The 20,202-nt window shown below is 37.1% G+C and overlaps 1 protein-coding gene across 4 annotated transcripts in view; it reads right to left on the reverse strand.

The window, feature by feature from the left end:
* The window catches only part of LOC145241414 (uncharacterized), a 607,975-nt gene that overhangs the window by 556,133 nt on the left and 31,640 nt on the right, over positions 1-20,202 (reverse strand). The window contains exon 1 of one of the 4 annotated variants that reach the window (XM_080104344.1): positions 11,520-11,634. The exons of the other annotated variants lie outside the window; for them this stretch is intronic. The gene's annotated coding sequence lies outside the window, so the exon portion shown is untranslated. Of the gene's footprint in view, positions 1-11,519; positions 11,635-20,202 lie in introns of those variants that run through there. 4 annotated transcript variants of the gene reach the window in all.

The following is a 20,202-nucleotide window of genomic DNA, read 5'->3' on the forward strand; positions in this document are numbered from 1 at the left end:
GCAACAACAAAGTGTATATTCGTAGCTTTAATGGTACCAACGGAAAAGTTAGCTTTGCGGCTGTGAACTAAAAAAGGTATTGTTCTGCTTTCCTTGTTTGTTGTTAGGGGGTGATGTAACATGGACAAAAGATAGTTTCAGAACTATTAGCAAAATGAAAGATAGAACTGAAAAGCATGAGAAGCACGTTGACAATGTAGTTTCCCTATCAATTTTGGGGACCATAAATATTAAAGAAAAACTTAGTGAGGCCTGCAGACTTTCAATCAATCATCATAACATGAATGTTAAGAAGAACCGTGAAATTTTATCTAAAATAATAGATTGTATTTTCTTTTGTGGGAACTTTGAAACTCCCTTACGAGGACATGATGAAAAAGATGATTCAGTAAATCCAAGTGTATTTAGAGGATTTTTAAATTTTGCATCTTAATTAGATCCAGATTTAAAGAATCACTTAGAAACCAGTAATGCCTTCAAGGGTGTTTCCAAGACTATTCAGAATGACATACTTGACTGTCTTTTACAAATATACCATGACGAAATAAGGGCAGAAAAAGCAAAGCTTCCTTTGTAGCTGTCATGGCTGATGAAATAACAGATGTGTCTGAACATACACAAATGATCATTGTTTTACGGTACGTCTTGGATGAAAAAAATACTTGAACGCATTTGGGGATTCTTTATTCCAGAAAACCAAACCGCTGATGGGATATCAAAATGCATTCTACAACAATTAGATATAATCCTTCAAGGGAATCGCCAAAAACTGATAGCTCAGACATTTGATGATGCAAATGTCATGAAAGGCAAAAAAGCTGGTGCTCAGGCGAAAATAAAAGCAGTTTATAGTAATGCGCATTTCACTCACTGTTATGCGCATCAACTTAATTTAATAATGAGGAATGCAGCAAGCATTACACGAAATGCTAGAATATTTATCTCTAACATTTTGGCTATTCCGACTTTCTTTTCTAGATCACCACAGCGTCTGTCCATTTTTCAAGAAGCATCTGGATGTAAGCATTCTACGTGTATCCGCCGCAAGGTGGAACTTTAACATACATAAATAGAGTTCATGAAAATGTTCAAGCATAAAAAAACTGTCACTGAAATTCAGTCAACATCATATGTAGATGAGACCGTTGCAGAAGCGACAGGAATTCTGAAATATTTGAACGATGAAAATTTCATGTTTTGGTTTGAGCTATTTCATAAAATTATGTCTCATGTTGAAATTATTTCTCGGGAAATTAGCATATATAAAGTCAATGAATACATAACAAATTTCAAAACTGCTATTTTAGAGATAAGAAACACCAAATACTGTGAAAATTCTTCACAAACACTCAAGGGCGAAGCTAAAGAACTGTGTGACTATATATCTGTTGATATAACGGACAGATATTCTTCAACTAAACATTTAATACTTGCTAAATTATTTTACAAGATAAGCTTTGCTAGTTTTAAGAAAAAAACTACCTACAGAAGAGATATCCTTGACAACTGAAGCATATCCCATGATTGACAAAGAAAAGTTTGAAACTGAGCTAGAAATATTTTATAGTAGGTCAGATATCCATGAATATTGCAAAGTAATTGATCTCCTGAAATTTATTTTGGAAAACAATTTAAACGATGTTCTTAGTGAAATCACAAAACTCATAAAAATTATCTAGACAATTCCCATGACTACATAAGAGATAGAACGTTGTTTTTCAACTCTGAAAAGAATAAAAACTTATCTAAGGAACACCATGGGTTGCGAAAGACTGAATGAACTTGCAGTGCTTTCAATTGATAAAAAAGTTTTTCAGCAATCATTCAGAAGTTAAGGAGAAAATTATCAATCTTTTCTCACAAATTAAAACAAGGAGAATGAAGTTTACTTTCAAATGAATGTAATAAGTAAAATATTTAAAATATTTACATCTATTTAGGATTCCTTTAAGTTATTGTATTTTTATACGTGTGCATACGTATAAATTATGTATATTTTTATGTTTGTTTTATTTTTACACAATATTAAAACAATAGGTGTTTTCTTTATAACAGCACCCCTACTAATCTTAGGCACGAGCCGCCACTGGTTGTGATTCAATGAATTTAAAAAAACCCTTATTGAAATGAAGTGGTTGAGTTTCATATCAAAGATTTTTATTATTCTAAGCAAGACAAAGAATACTTTATAAAATTAATCTCCTTAACCTATAGGGTTTCGATGTCTACCATCTCATCAGAAGAGAGAAAATATTAGCAAATATTTATAAAGGTATGTACCCTATTTGCTAAATTATTATTAATTATTTTGACATTGACTTTCCATGTCTCACTGACTTTAGCAAATAGGGTACATACTTTTATAAATATTTGCTAACAGGACGTCTCCAGAAAGCCACGTCGAATTCAATTTTTGCCATTTTCAATGTAAATTTTGAAGCTTGGAGAAAATATATACCTGTTGAGATAAACAAGCCACCTTTGGATATAACTTTAATTTCATGTCCAACAAGAGAGTTGTTGGGAAAACCAACTCTTACGAAGACAACTCATGTTGCTTGTGGTACATCGGGAAACAAGATTGTTGGAGACGCCCCTCCATGGTATTAATGGACTATCTCATAACGTGACGTCCTCTAGTGACGTCACTTCCGGTATCGGAGCATCGGTGCCCGGCAGTCTGAGATTGGCATGTGACCAAGCAGGTCGTGGGCACACGCCCAACCGTTGAGGAATGGTATACTCAACTCACTTTGCCTGTAATCTATGTGAATACATGTTTCGTCCCTACAATTCCTGTGTTCCTTTCGTCTATTACCATTTAACCCCATAACAACTGGCGACGGTGGATTCGACTTTCACACGGGTTAACTCCAAAAAAAAAAAAAAAAAAAAAAAAAACACAAAATTCGAATTGACTTCAAAAGAACGTCGGATTTACAAGCTGAGATGTCGGCTGGCAATTACATGCTAAAAACAAAATCCTAAAAACAAAAAAAAAAAGAAAACGAACACATAGTAAAGTTATTGACTAAATTGTAAGTTAATTTTTTTGTCTCTATATTTAAATTGAAAAGAACTGTTCTAAATGCATTTTGTTAAGGCAGTAAAAGTTTATTTGATTGATTATTGAAAGAAGAAAAAAAAGAAAAAAACAGAAAATGTTGACCTAATTTTCACCGCAAGAACAATTCTATTGTAAACTGTCGACTGTTTATTCATATGCAAATTTGAACATTTTTTTTTAAATGAAGTGAAAAGATTTTTTTGCCTTTGTTTTGTGCTGCTAGAGTTATGCAATATTTAAACGGGAGAGAAATGTTTTTCCCCCTTTTCGTTTTACTTGGACTAAAAGAAAGATACTTTTTCATTGAGTGGTATTTCCTGAAATATTCTATTTTTAACTGTCGGTTCTAAAGTGAAAAACTTTTTTTTCTTCCGCATGGGACAACTCCCACCCACACACACACACACACACACACATAAAAAACAGCCATTTTGGTTAACTTCCAGGCAATTCCACAAGTATTTTTATTCTTTTGCAACTGTATTGTATCACAGTACATTTTTTTGTTTTGTTTTTGTTTCGCAAGTAAATTTTTTTTGTCCACCCTCATATTGGGTTATCTCTAAGGTTTTTACCAAGAAGCAAAGGATAAATTAGTGCCCCTTCATACGCACACACTCAAGGAAAGGACATTTTCTTTTTTTCTTTTTTTTTTTGTTATTATTTTATCTCTCTTCTCCAATAAAAAACGGAAATAATTTTTTTTCTCATGGATTTGGAAAAAAAAAAGCCATTAAAAGATGGATGACGTTAAAGCAGTATTAATACGGCTAATTAAGGTTCAGATAGACCAGCAGCAGAAAGCTGAGGAAAATTTAAAAGAACTAAACAGCTCCAGTTACAATTTCAAGAGGGGCAAAAAGCGTTGGATGAGAGAATGTTACTTCAACAACAGAGACAAGAAGAGTTATTGTTAAAAATATTCGATAGAACGGAACACAGGGACGGCAGTTTTGCTTTTTCCCAAAGCACAATATGGAATGTTATAGAAACGTTCAACTACTAACCGGAGTTGGAGGGGACCTTTGATGCTTTCTATCGGAGATATGAGGACCTATTCACCAAGGATTGTCAAGAGTGGGGTAACGCTAAGAAAGTTCACCTACTTTTGAGGAAATTAAAGACCATAGAACATAGCAAGTTTGTGGATTATATTCTCCCCAGGAAGACGAGTGAATTGGAATTCTCTGAAGCAGTCAAACTTTTATCCGAACTGTGCAGCCCGAATTTTATGCTCTTTCATAGAAGATGGAAGTGCTTTTACCTGCAAAAAAGCGACGACGACGATTACCTGACCTTCACGTCCGTGGTAAATAAACACTGCGATGATTTCTGTCTATCTGACTTATCAGCAGATGACTTCAAGTGTTTAATTTTTGTGCAGGGTCTAGTCTCATCCAAAGACGCTGAGATTAGACAACATGTTCTCTCTAGACTTGAGAGCGAACAGGGCCTCACCCTCCAGGATTGTCAACAGGTAGTCTGTGTAAGGAACAACTCGAGATACGTCGAGGAGGCAGGTGCAACAGTCATTAGAAGACCGGAAAAATACTCACCCCGAAAAAGCAAAGCTGGAAGTAAAAAAACTCAGGCTACACCTAATAAGTACCACCCAGTCACAAGACCCGGATCCCCTACAAGCTCGTGCTATCACTGTGGCGGGAAACATTGGTCGAGTCAATGTTTTTACAAATATAAGTACTGCAACGAATGTGGCATGAAGGGCCACAAAGCGACCCAGTGCATGGAGAACAAGGTCAAGAACAGCGTCCGACAAACTAGATTCGACTTGGATTCGGATAAGAACTGGCACAAATATGTCACAGTTTACATTGCAAATAAAACTGTGCATCTACAATTGGATTCCGGATCAGACCTGTCCATCATTAACCTTAAGACATAGAAAGGTGACCTTAAATGGTGTTACTAAAAAAGTGAAAACCTGTTCGGTACTGATTGGATGGAGTGATTCGAATTGTGGGACCAACCTATGAATAAATTCTGTCATATGGTAGAAGACTCGTCTATGGAGCCACAACAACTGAAGGACGAGTTAAAGAGGAATTTCCAGAAGTATTCTCACCAGGACTAGGAAAATGTACAAAGGCTATAGCAAGATTCAAACTAAAAAAAATACTCTGCCAGTTTTCAAGAAGAAACGTAACGTCCCACTTGCAGCAACAGAGAAATCGAAAAAGGAAGCTTCAACGGAATCAGCAGAAAAACTGAAACTGCAAAGCCGGAAGCTAAAAACCCCACACCAAAAGAATTCCCCAAGCCAAAGCAACCTAAGATGGCTCAAGGGACTCCAACAGATGAAGCACTTCAACAATTTCTACACGTGTATAGGATTACATCCAACCCGAACACACCAACACACCAACAGCAGCCTCACCTGCAGAAACGATGTTTGCACAGAAAGTGAGATCCGTTTTTGACAAACTCTTACCCAAACAGCCAAGGCCACTAGTGACCACTTATGTACCCAGTAAACGTTTCATACCAGGTGAAAGGGTGTTTTTCAAAAGTTATAAAAACAATACATCATTCTACAATTATTGGTATGTATCATCCAAAGACCAACATAAACCCACAAACGTCACCAGAACCAACTAAGAAGGTGTTGATCAATTGAAACTAGCGACAGTCCACCATTGGAAGATGAGCCGATAGACACTGTCTTCAAAACTTTTGATCTTGAACCTCCTCAACCAACACCTGTACTACGGCGGTCGTTCTGTAAGAGAAAGGTTACCGAGCCATTGATGGTAAATCCTAAAAGGAAGAGCTACTGACAGCTTTTATGAACAAAAAGCTTGGGACGGGGGTGTTGAAGACGACCCTCCATGGGATTAATGGACTATCTCATGGCGTCACTTCCTCTGGTGACATCACTTTCAGTATTGGAGTACCGGTGCCCGGCTGTCTGAGATTGGCACGTGACCAAGCAGGTCGTGTGCACATGCCCAACCGTTGAGGAATGGTATACTCAACTCACTTTGCCTGTAATTTCCTGTTCTTTTCGTCTATTACCATTTAACCCCATAACAAAGATACAACTAACTGGTGAGTTAATATGCAATTTCTCTTTTAAAAGAAAAAATTTCAGGTGTGTGATTTGTTTCTGATGCATCAACCCTGAATCTGTTTGGTTTGGATTTTATTGAAGAACTTGATCTTTTCAATGATCCCCTAAAGTCAACTTTCAATTCTTTCTATATTAATGCTGCAGCAAATGCTGAAACATTTTAAGAACATATTTAAAGCAAAGTTGAGCAATGTTTTTCAAGAAGGACTTGGATGTTGTTCTAAAGTTAAAGCGACTTTAAGCTTAAGATGCAAAGCCAGTCTTTAGACCAAAGTGTCTGGTACCATACACAGCTTTAGCCACAGTAGAAAAAGAATTGGATCGTCTACAACAAGGAGTAATCCAACCTACAAATTACTCATTCTGGGCAGCACCTATTGTCATTGCGAAGAAGCACAGGACTAAATGACAGACTGGGACTATCAGTATCCAATACCCATCCCAGAGGATCTGTTCTCAAAACTCAACGGTGGAACTTGTTTTGCAAAACTGGACCTTGCAGATGCATATCTACAAATGGAAGTTGAAGATTCCAAAAATCTTCTCACTATCAACACACATCAAGGATTTCAATTTAACCACCTTCCATTTGGGGTCAAATCAGCTTCAGCAGTATTCCAGCAAACTATGTATACAATGCTCACAGGATTGCCTGGAGTCTCCACCTACATTGATGATATTATCGTTTCATGCACATCCCTAGAGGAACTTCTGCATCGTCTTACTGCTGTGTTGGATCGGATTCAACAATATGCTTATCGTTCTGCAAATAATTAATGTTTCTGCCGTGAATAAATTGTATTTCACTTACAATGAGCTTGTCTACTTATTATTCAAATATTCCATTATTCCGACAAACCATTTCTCTGGACACAACAGGTTTGATGGAACGATTCCAATATTTTTCCCGATTCTGATACAATTTCCGATTTTGATTCTTTATAAATTTATAAATATTTAACTATAAAATTGTTTGTTTTTTTTCCACTTACTGCAAAAAAAAAAACATGTTAAATATGCATATATTTTCTCAAACATAAAAACACATTTGTGGGAATGCTCTATAGCTTTTATAGTTACTGGTAGTTTAAAATAAATATTTATGATTTACTACCAGCAATGGAAGATTTTGCTTTAAACAAAATATGATAAAAAGAAGATAATTAAAGGAATCGTTTTTGGCATTGGAAAATAGGCACAAATTTTTCTGATTCCGATACTGATTTCGATACCGATTTCGATACCCCTGATTTTTCCATTCCCGATTCTAATTAATCATCCCAACACTACTGCATTTAGAATTCTGGTTTTACTTGTAAATATATCACACACAAGAATATACAGACATATACGCACACACACACAGATACTACGTACATATACTTTCATCTTGCTTTTGAATGTCTCTCTTATCTGAAGATGACATTTCTGATTCCAGTTTCTCTTATTTTTTAAATTTCTTATTTTGCTTAAGCTGGATATGGAGCATCCTACTGGATGCCAGACAATCACCTGCTATCTCATATATCTTTAAGATTCTAACTGTCGCTTTAAGTGTAATTGCTTGAATCTCTCTTGCACTTGTTTCATCAGGTATATTTGCCAGGTAGTTTTTTTTTTAATTTCACCACTAACGAGTCCGCATATGGCTATTTAATTGATTGATTGTTTTGTTTTACGGCCTATCAACCCTTTTCAGGTTATTTAATGCCAAATCCAGTCATTTCGGTAAAAGTTTTATGCTTTAACTCTTTTATTTCTTCGAATTTTTATTCATGTTGTTTGATTTGCTTTGTAGTGGAAGGGTGTTGCTTTTGTTTTTGGCTTCACATAACATAATTGAGTTTTGCACAGAAGGAGGTAAAAAAAAGAACAAACAATAACATCAATGTTTGGTACATTTGGGGTCAGGAAGCCAGTATCCTCAGACAGTCTGATCTGGTAGCATCAATCCGATGTAGAGCTGAGCAGTTAAAATTCTAGTTACTGGCGTCAGGCAGGTGCAGATAGTTGTGTAAAAAAAATCATTGAGAGTGAAGCTGAGGTTATGTATATCCTAGCAGCACATCTTCCATGCAATAAAGCATCATCCAAGTTCAAGAAACCATCAACATTCCACAACTGCAGAGAGATTGCTAGAATATAAATTATGTAATTAATTGGAATGTTTATTGAGATTAGTATCATTTATTTATTGCGGACTATTATCTTCATCTTTTAGTTGTTGTTTCACGACGTTTCGGCCAACTATTCCTCTGGCCTTCATCAGGTGGTAACCACAACGGGATAGGAACTCTGAATCTCCTAACTACCTTCTCAGCAATTACTGCCTTCCATAGTTATTTTTTTATCTTACCACATTTTGGCTAACTAAGCCTCTGGCCAACTTTGAGTAGGATTGAAACCGCTATCTTCAGACAATGCTCACCTGGAACAGTAGAGACTACCACCTGATGAAGGCCAGAGAAATAGTTGACCGAAACGTTGTAAAACAACAATTAAAAGATGAGAATAACAGTCCACAAATAAATGAATAGATTGCTAGAAGTCATTCATTAAAAGACCTTATGTGCCATTACAAACTTTTACACTCGCACACAAACACACATTCACATTCTTACACACATTACTAAGGAAAATCATAGTCACACACGCTCCAATAGCCTATAATTTTTCTCCATCTCTCCTGAACAGTAGCTCAGACTTATAATACAAAACCAGCAAGATCAATGGTGAGAGAATCACCATATTCACAAGGAAAAATCTAGTGCAAGAGAAGCCTAGTGCACCGCCAATGACACAACTCCAGTGGGTAGTGCTGGATAGCATAGTACTGTGTGCTGCAAAATCATGTTGATGTACTGGGTCTTGTTAGATCATTGAAATTAAGCAGCGTTGAGCCTGGTCAGTATGAGATGGGTGACTATTTAAAAATATCAGGTGCCATATGTGAGAGGAAACGACATTTCTCTGTAAAACACTGCCAAAACTAACATCATTATCTCTTCTTGTCAGGAAGCCAATAACAGCTCATTCACGTAGTAGAAAAATCTTTTACCACAATTTCTGCCGCCTTCAATTTTGTAATTTATTCACTTGGATCATCATTATTTCTACCTGACGATTTCATGTGTATTTCTACATCTGACCAATACATTTCTTTCTTTGTGTACCATAATGTGCTGCAACGTCGCGTTGACAGCAGTCGCTGCAGTGAAATAGAGAGAGGAGCAGTAGGAGGTAGCAGGACTGGTGACATCACACAGCAGACAGAGAGAGTGGGTTGGGGGAGACGTAGTGGCATGAATAACGGACAGAAAGAGAGCAGATGACAATAAATTCTGACAGTTCGGTGACAGCTCTGTCAAAATTTGTTATGTTATATGGAAAGCACGGACAGGAAATAAAAGTGTCTCTCAAAAAAAAGAAAAGGTGAGTTCAAAGTATTTCTTTTATTTTACATTTGGATTGTACCTCTTTTTTTCTTTTTTTTTTTACATAGGCATCACCACTTATCAAGGTCTTGAGGCCACTCGAGGATAAGGGTTAAAGAGTGTACAGTAGAAATTGGACAATATAGTAATCGTTAGTAATGGAAATTTAGTAAATTTGTCAACTTATATGGAACGGCTCATCAAAAACTTGTTTACGTTAAACTTGAAGACAACCATATTGTAGTCAGCTGGAAAGCAGGAAAACAGAAGACAATTCCATAGGCGTGCAGTTCTAAGAAAAAAGCTTTGCTCACGGAATCTACGTTTAGGTTTAGGCACAGATAAAGAGTGGGGGAAATTATTGATAGTGTTTTCTGCTAGACGGGTGTTTTTTGTGAAAGTTTGGTGAGGGGACACCATAGATTGGAGCACAGCCGAATTTTTGTAGTTTTCTTTATCGAGATCTTTATCTTCATTTGGAATATGCTTTCAACACATATATTTTTGTACTATTATCAACTTTCATAGAAATATGACTCCTTGCATAATTTATAGTTTTCAATTTAGGTGCAAACCAGCAAGATCTATAACCTGCCCATGTTTATCATTTTGCTAATTACTTTTCTCTAAGGATAAGTGCCATTCTTTGAAACTCCATCAAATAGGAAACATTTTGAAGTTTAGTATTCTTTGTTGAATAAATTTTTGTAATTTCTAATTTACAGAGTTTACATTGCATTTCTTATATCTCTATCTCAACTATTATATAAAAGGAACTTTATCTGTGTGTGTATGTGCGTGTGTTCATTCCTTATGGACTCAAAAACGACTGGGCCGATTTTTATGAAATTTCACTCAAAGGTACTTTATGTGCCTGGCAGTGTTCTTAGATCGATATTGTATCAGAATGTCTCTGATAATTAAAAACTGAAATAATCCGATAAAAGAAGGAACGGATGATTTTGACCAATGTCTTGTCACCTTATACAGCCTAACATCACAAGTGCATTTGAGAAGTTTTATTACCACAGAAGCTGAAAGGACCGACATATAAAATCAACAGTAGGTTCTTTGATATGACAATTTGAAATGAATATTTTTGTTTAAAGCACAATTGCACCATGATACTTGATATTTTCATTTTAAACTTAAATTCAGGCCATTATCACCGCACAGGCAGTAAGGCTAGGCATATAAAGTAAACAGTAGGTTCTTTGATATGGCAGGGGCGCGTTTGAAATGAATGTTTCTGTTTAGAACACAATTGAAGCATTATACTTGACTTTTGCATTTTAAACTTTAATTAAAGCCATTATATAAAAATAACTTTATAAAATAAACAGTAAATTCTTTACAGTGCAATGTAGACTATGTATTGTGGACTAAGTCACTGCAAATTAGAGCAGGCAATCAATCGATTTATTTGAAAATTGGGCGATTTCACAGATTTTGATGACAAAAATATGGGAGTGTGAAATATTCGTTGATCATCATTCAACCCCGCACAACATAGAGTCTCCTTACTATATATATATATATATATATATATATATATATATATATATATATATATATACTGGAAGAAGTTGGCTCAATCTGCCTAGTGTGAATGTCATACTAGATATTAAGTATCAGAATAATATAATGTCACATAGCACTCATCGAGTAAGCTAGCGTTCACACACATACATGCACATAATTTTACATTCACACGCAAGCATACATTCATATGCCTTACACATGGTTACTTATGAAAAATCATGGTTACTGACAGCCCAAATAATCTATAATTTTTCTTCATCTCTCCTGAACAATAGCCCAGTCTAATAATACTGTTGTGTTAAGATTTAGGATTAAAAAAATTTTGGCTCTTAAAAAGAAAAATCAAATCGAACAAAAAAAAAAACAGAAATAAAGTTGATTCACTTACCGATTTGAAGAAATTTCTTAAACCCATTATTTTACACGGAGGGTGGGATGTGGGGTTAATTTACTCCAAACCTTAAACTAAGGCAAAATAAAAAAAAAAAATTTTTTTAAATGGAAAAAGGTTGTTTCATTTAATGTCATTACTAATTGACCGTTCAGCGACGGCTCAACTATTTCCAATCTGTTCCGTAAATCGCAGTTGGAAACATCCGGATCGATATAGGTCCTCTCTTGTGGACGTGCCAATATATTTTTATGTGTAAATAAACAAGTCAAACAAACCAATGGACAGTTACGTGATCGTATTAAATAATACTAAAAAAAAAAATTAGAAACAAAAAAAAAAAAAAAGCATTGATATAGCATGCGGTATGAAATAGACCCTCTCCCGCCCCTTTAACCTGTCTCATCGCAAGAAGAAGAAGAAGAAGAAGAAGAAGAAGAAGAAGAAGAAGAAGAAGAAGAAGAAGAAGAAGAAGAAGAAGAAGAACAACAACAACAACAACAACAACAACAACGACGACAACGACGACGACGACAACGACGACGAAGAGGAGGAGGATAAAAGGAAGGAGGAGGAAGAGAAAGAGGAGGAAAAAGTAACAAGAGAGTGCCAGCTGAACCACTTCCGATAAAAGACATAAAATCAATGCGTCAGGTGTAAATAATTTTACAATATGCACACACCCCTCCCCATCTTCCGCGCTACTGTCCCTTTCAAAGACAAAGTATTGAATCAATACGTCAATAATACAATTTTTCTGTATAATGCTTACAAGTTTATCCTGGATACAATGTTTATATTTTATGAGAGAAGAGAAAAAAGCAGTTTCACAAACAAAGCAGACTTCTATAGTACACCATTTTTGTTAAGATTCCAGGTCATCTCAAGCTAAAACAGACAACCTGGAAATCTTTATTGAATGTTGGCATTTACAAAGCAACGATATTCATCTCCCTTTTATACCGGAATAATGTGACACAAGGGCCGGAGCGTGCGATATGAAGAACCAGCGCCCTAGAGGAAGAGCACTCTGGCCTGCAAAAATGCCTGGGCAGTCCTGTCGACATTCCTCCGTCGGGGTACCCCACAATATTAGCAATAACCCAACCCCTTCACAAAAAGAGAAGGCAAAGCGTTGGAGGGTGGACGTTTTAGAACTACACAGAATCATAACCATACCTCAGTCAACAGGAAACAAACCATCTGAACATTGGCCTAAACTTTTTTTTTGGGGGGGGGGTCTCTCTGGGCCCCCCTCCCCTCATCCTCGGCTTTTACAAAATAATATCTCTTCTATTTAAATAAATAAATGCAAAAGGCCAAGAGGTGTTGCTCTGAAGGAGTAACTTAAAGATTGTCTCTTGCAATGTGATTTTATTATATGTATTGAACTATGTAGCACAATATTACTTTCTGAGTATTTATTATTACTAGGGCTTGGACAACAATATTCTTTTCATTGTTTTGACTCTCGAGTGCGTATCCGTTGATATCTGATATGCTTTTATATACAGTGATGCGGTTCTCGGTTGATTAACTGTGGCTGTGTCGAATATATACTCGAGAGTCAAAACAATGAAAAGAATATGCTGTTGTCATAACTCTAATTATTACTTATTAATTCATTTCATTTAGGCCAGTTTTATATTTAAAATACAATGGACACTATTTTCATAGAAATGTTAATAAACTCATATTTACTGTGTGTAATTGTTTTTGCTGTCCAAAAAAATATTTTTTTGTGCTATACAGGAAAATATCAGCTTTATCAAAACATATTTGTTGATTAAATGTATTTCTCATTCCACGAGTCCTGTTAGTCTTAAATTAATGTTTAAAGTATTTAAAGTAGTAAACAGGCTAGTTTATCATATATCTAAAAAAAAAAAAATATGTTGTTCTTCAGGGGACAGATAAAATGTACCCTGCAAGCTGATTGGTCAGTGTGTGACCAATCAGCTTGCAGGGACATTTATCCATGAGAGAAAATAAGTTCTTATTTATGACTGCTACAGAGTTAGATGCAAAGTCGGTTTTAAATGTGCAGAAAATCAGTTTAGAAGAATTTCTTCTACACTGACAGAAAAAATGAAGTGTAACATCAGAACAGGTATTACACTTTGCTCCTGTCTGAAAGGCCAAGGAATGATAAAGGCCATTCATGCAAAATAAGTAATTTTATTGACAACCTGTTAAAACAATACAAAATAAAGTGTTAGCAATGAATTAGAGTTCAAAGAGCCAAAGAACGTTCTAGGTGAAAGAAGGTGTTTATAAGAAGACATTGAGTAGCCTTGTTTGTTTCAGCTGGCATCGCATGTGTTTTTTTTTTTCATATTTTGTCCTATTAACTCTACTTAAATGGATATTAAAAAAAATTGTTCTAACTTTTTCCCAATATCAATAGTAGAACTAACAATTTACAGTTGAAATGTCAGATATCCTCAATCCGTGCGAAACATTGAGCAGAGGATAGCAACTTAATCACAAAACACCCTAACCTGCCTTGACAAAATTCAAAACCGGCTCCAAAATCTAGTAGGGAGACACCCTTTTCTCTTCCCTACAACGTCTTTCCCACAGAAGAGACGTTGTGAGCCTGGCTCTGCTCTATCGTTATTTTCATGGCAAGTGCTCATCAGAGCTTCAATCTATGGTTCCCTCTCTTTATAACTTTCACAAAAAGCACTCGTCTAGCTACAACTATCAACAATTTCCCACACTCTATCTGTGCCTAAATCTAAACACGAATACCATCTTGTACCCTCTCGACGCAAATACTCCTGACAAACCCGACAAGCAGCTAAATCCTAGCCCTACACAGTAGAGATCCCTAGGTGTAAGAAAGTCTTTTACTCCAATAGTTTCTTCCCCAAAACTGCTAGATTTTGAAACTCCTTTTTCAACTGTACTGACATGCAGAAGTTCAAGAGTAATGTGAACAGACATCTTGCTGCTCATCTCTCTTCATAATACCCTCACAACTTATGTCCCAGATAGTAGCCCCCTACTTCAAAGTGGCTCAATGCCTTGTTTGGGGTGAAAATTTTTTTTAAATCTTTCTTTCATAGAACTGCCCGCCTGTGGAACTCTGTTCCACTGGCCTGCTTCGCAGCTGACTACAACATGATCATCTTTAAGTCCAATATAACAAGTTCTTGTTTAGCCGTTCCCTTAAATAATTAAATTCTACCCAACTTTCACTGGTAACGATCACTACGTTGCTGTCTTGATGACAACTGTGCACTAATTAACCCTTATCCTTGAGTGGCCTTTGGGCCTTGTGTAACGTAGCCGTTACACTTTTCGCAGGAACAAATAAATATCAACGCTCTGATCCCCATCTGGCATCAATTGTGATGGATGGCTCTCGTCTGGGTGAGACCCCGTGTTTTGACAAGCTTCTGGGTTTGACCTTTACTCCTGATCTGAAATGGAACACGTACATCAAGTCTGTTGCCATGGTCGCTGGAAAGATGGTGGGATCCTTCTACCGCTCCAGAAGATATCTCACTACTGATGTAATTCTCTATCTATATAAAAGCCAAGTATGTCCAAGGATGGAATACTGTTGCCATATCTGGGCAGAAGCTACTAAAAACAGCCTATCCTGCCTTGACAGAGTACAAAATAGACTTTGTGGCTTAGTGGAGAATGCCCTTTTCTCTACCCTGCAACCTCTCTCCCACAGAAGAGACGTTGCGAGCCTATCCTTGTTTTATCGTTATTTCCATGGCAGATGCTCACCTGAACTCCAATCTCTGGTCCCCCTTCACCAATCTTTCATGAAAAACACCCGTCTAGCTGAATCCACTGTGAAAAATTTCCCCAACTCTATATCTGTGCCTAAATCAAAACGTAGATTCCATGAACAAAGCTTCTTTCTTAGAACTGCACGCCTGTGGAACTCTGTTCCGTCTGGCTGCTTCCCACCGGACTACAACTTGGATGTCTTCAAGTCCAATGTTAACAAATTCCTAATGAACCGCCCCCTTAAGTAAACACTTCATCAAATCTCCACACTAACATAATGTACTTGCAATAACCCTTATCCCTGAGTGGCTTCCGGGCCTTGATAAGTGGTGATCACAGTGTAAAAAAAACAAATAAATATAACAGGAGCAGAAATGAACAAATAAATAAAATCTGGGTCGGCATATTTTTCTTTTTTTACAAAACGTTTTTATAACCGTTACTTTCGGCACCACTAAAAAAAAAGTCTTTCGCAACCAAATGTCCATGTTCCTCCTGAGCACAGCCAGACAATTCTTGTCTGCGACTTTACATATCCATTTCCTTCTACGTCGTCTTTCTTTCTCTGCGAGCATGTGTTGCATTTTTTCTCCCTTTTTCTTTCCTTCCTCTTCTCACGCACACTTCCTAAGTTGCATAAACGTGTTTTTCTGCTGCTGCTGCTGCTGCTGCTGCTGCTGATGATGATGATGATGATGATGATGATGATGATGATGATGATGATGATCTCTTCACATACTGGCCATCCTTTGCTTCTGTCAATATTTTACACCACGCTCATACGCCTCCTGTTACACATGATAAGTGGTAATACCCTTGTAAATAAAAAAAAATCTCTGCATAAAAATGTTTTGCTATAATATTTCGTTTTTCACAATTTTTTTTTTTTTACGAAACTCTGTTCGTGCTTTTAGGTTGCACTTACTAATTGGTGACCCTCGTCTTAATTTTTCCTTTATTTATATTTTAGTACGCATTTTCCTGCATATATTCTTCATTTCATTCCCATTAGAAGACTCTTTGCGTGCCTAGTTTAATCTCTTTACTTTTTGTGATTAAAATGTAGTATAAACCTGACCTCGTACAACATGCTGTTTGTTTCAAGGAAGGGATAAAGAAAAAAAAAAATGGCCGCTTTTGCTATTTATGGACTGGTGGTCACATGAGGTAACAAGAGTTGGGGGAAATATGCAAATGAGATGCAGTCGGTTTTTCAAATAAAAAGCCTGTGTGTCAGAGAGTGAGGGTGTGTCTCTTTGGCAGAAGTAAGTTTCTCACAGATGTGTGCTGGAGTTTGATACCGAGAATTGCAACATATTTAACTGCAAGCTATTTCGGCACAACAACAAAAATGAGCAAGGGTTAGCAGCAACATCCTGAAGCGATGTGGTCACGTGACTGAATTTTCGCACAGCGCGTTTGAGGCTTATAATAAGCTCAGAAGAGTTATCTGGACTGGAGAGTCAGTGGATGTAAATGCTGCAGAGATAAGGCGACTAGCGGGATTGGCTGGATATGTAGGACGCAGCCTTGAGAAGACTATTAAACTGGCTTTCATAAGTAGTATCCCTGACTGCATCTCTATGGAACTGCAATGACTTACTAAAATTGAAACCATTTGAGGCATGCAAGAGTGCTGGCAAAACAGCCCGGTGAACTAGGAGCAGTTACAGTCTCTGTGGCAAAAAATTAAAGCAGAGAGGAGCAAGACATTAACAAAACAAAGTCGTAGATTTATCGATAAATGTTGTGGAGAGGCTGATGCTAAGATCATGGTGAGAAACATACCACTGCGACTAAGAGTGATTGTACTGAATAGGCTAATTGCAGGAATTGACGTGGTACTGGGCCTGGATGTGATAGACCGATTGAGAGAAGCTACCATTGCTAAAGGCCAAGTGAAGTTTGGCAATCAGAGTGCACCAAGAATGACAAGAAGTGCAATCAGGAGCAACACCATTCAACCATTAAAACCCAGGCCATGTCTGATTGAGAATGAGGACTTTCGGGCCTACTTTGATGGTGATAAATGGACAGTAGAGTGGTGGATCACAGAACCACCTGCGCTGACAAATCGGATTAGCTGCTACAAAAGGACACTAACAGGAGATATAGGTCACAGTTTGAGAAAGAAGTTGAGAGGTGGATAGACGAAGGAATATTGATACCATGGTCAGGGAAGGTCAAAGGAATTTTACCACTCATGGCCGTGGTCCAACTTATTAAGAAGAAAGTTAGGCTGGTGTTGGATTTCCGAGAGTTAAACAAGTATGTAGCTTGTCACACAAAAGATGAATTGACGTGTGTGATGAAGTCATGAGGGACTGGAGGAGAATGGAATGGGCAACTAAAATCACAAACCTAAAGTTGGCCTATCTCCAAATTCATGTAGACAAAAAGCTATGGCAGTATTAATTGGTAGAGTATAAAGGTCAAGTTTATTGTTTGATCAGATTAGAATTTGAACTGAATTCTGCACCGAAAATCATGACGGCAGTTCTTAAGACTGTGTTGGCCAAAGATGATGCAGTGAAGAGAGGTACCTGCTCTTACATCGATGATGAACTGGTAGTCAAAACCGAGGTGACTGCAGAGAGAGTGAGAGATCATGTCAAAACATATGGATTAACAGCAAAACTGTCTGAGTCATTGGAAAGGGAATGGCTTTAGGATTAAGACTACGGTGCAATAAGGTAGGAAAGTTGATGTTTGGATAAGGAAACGAGATCCCTGAAGCCTGACCAAGAGAGAGCTTTTCTCTGTACGTGGAAAGTTGGTTGACCATTACTCTATAGTTGGATGGTTGCAAACTGCATGCAGTTTTATTAAAAGGCAGACGGGTACAGACAGTTGGAAGGATGCAAATGATCAAGAAGTGCCTCTCATGATACAAAAGGTCATAGCAGAAATTAAAAAAAAATGAACCCTGTGAAAGGAAAAAGATAATAGTGCCCATATCAAATTGCAGAACTCGATGCTATGATGAAGGGTATCAATCTGGCTTTAAAATGGGGTCTACAGCTCTGCAACCGTGACATCATGAATTAAATTAGAGGTTTCTGGTGATAAGTAGATCAAGGCAAAAGGAGCAGCAGAGATACTTGGAGCTCTTGAAAAATTGATTCGAAAATTTGGACTGAAGGTACCTGTCACCTTGGTTCCATTACAGAAAAATAAAGCAGACGGACTGACCAGAGTGAAGAAAGCCTGGCTAAGGAAAGAGAAAGACTCTGGTGTGTTGTGCAGTAGAGCATCTAAAAGACCTGCATAAGATGCATCATTTTGGAAAGGAAAGGACTTTATACCTAGCAAGAAAAGTGAAAAGTGAATCCGCACATCACAATGCAAAGAGGTGGTGGACTCAATTGACGCTGTGCCAGCTAGACATGAAAAAAGTTAATTGCATGTTGAAGAAAATTGGCAGCAACTGACTATTCATATCACGCATTATCAACATGAACCATATTTAACAATGATTTAACAATGAATGTGGCTTGGAAGAGTAGTGATATGGCAGAAAATCAGAAATGAAATGGTAGAAGAGGTGAAGAGAGTTGTTAAGGAAGTATTTATGGAAAAGGAGCCAGTAAAAGAGGTGTTGGTGGATAACGGCATGTCTTTCCGCTCAAAAGTTTTTAGAGACTTGTGTGCAAAGTGAAATGTTAGGTTATATTTTAGAGCTGCATACCGCCCAAGTGGTAATGGAATTATAGAGAGGCACCACCACACTACAAAAGCTGTATTTTGGTATAATATGGCACCAAAGACTGGCCAAGATAAAAAGTCACTGCCATACCAATCTATTTTTACATACAAATGGCGACATCCATTGGTTATAACAGAGAGAGTGAAACACATGGAAATCACGATTGGTGAAGAGGTGTGGGTTTAACCACCCAATTCTCATGGCACAACCCGCTGGGAAAGAGGTACTGTAACAAAGTGTCAGTTAATGGAATGCCAGGTCAAATGTTGGACATACGGAGAGTTTCCTTGCCAGCTGAGGAAGAGAAGGTTGACAAAGTTCCTGAAGAAGAACCTTTACGAACAAAGATGCCCGGTGTGGATGGTGGACTATGAGACTAATTATTGATCTTAAAGATCAAGGGGGCATGTGATTAACAAGTAGTACAAACCTGACTTTGTACAATGTAACGTCCGTTTCAGGAAAGGGATAAAGAAAAAAAATGGCTGCTCTTGCTATTTATGGACTGGTGGTCATGTGAGGTAACGAGAGTTGGGAGAAATATACAAATGAGATGTAGTCGGTTTTTCAAATAAAAAGCCTGTGTGTCAGAGAGTGAGGGGGTGTCTCTTTGGCGGAAGTAAGTTTCTCACAGATGTGCACTGGGGGTTTGATACCGAGAATTGCGAGAAGGAGAGCATAACAGTTGGAATTTTTTTTTTTTGGGACTTTACTTTCTAATATTACCAACATATTTAACTGCATTTGTGTTTGTTTTTGATAGCTTGTAATAATGAACAATGATTAATTGATTTTCTTTTTTTGCTTTAATAATTTCTTAATACACAAGAACAGATATTCGCACGGCGTGTCCATTCGAGGGGTGTATTTAGGCATTAAAATGCTATTTCAAGTAAGACGTAGCTAAACATGATATTTAAAGATGAAGTGTGACAGATTAACAAAAATGCAACTTTAAACTTGAACGTGACAGACTGTTGAAAATGCTGTTTCAAGTGTGACAGACGGACGGACAAGCAGATACTGCCTTTTCTTCTTCTTCTTCTTCTTCTTCTTCTTCTTCTTCTTTGGGTGTCTTTTAAGCATGTGCTCATACAATAAGTTCCCATGTTTTACGTAGTCCACTGCATTATTGTTGTATTCTGCAAGCTCTTTTAAGCTGCACCGGTTAGGAGCAGTAAATGGCAAAGAAGGCACAATAAACAACAACTAAAAACAAAA

Source organism: Euprymna scolopes, chromosome 20, assembly GCF_053919585.1.
Source record: "Euprymna scolopes isolate OS-2025 chromosome 20, ASM5391958v1, whole genome shotgun sequence".
Taxonomy (NCBI): Eukaryota; Metazoa; Mollusca; class Cephalopoda; order Sepiida; family Sepiolidae; genus Euprymna; species Euprymna scolopes.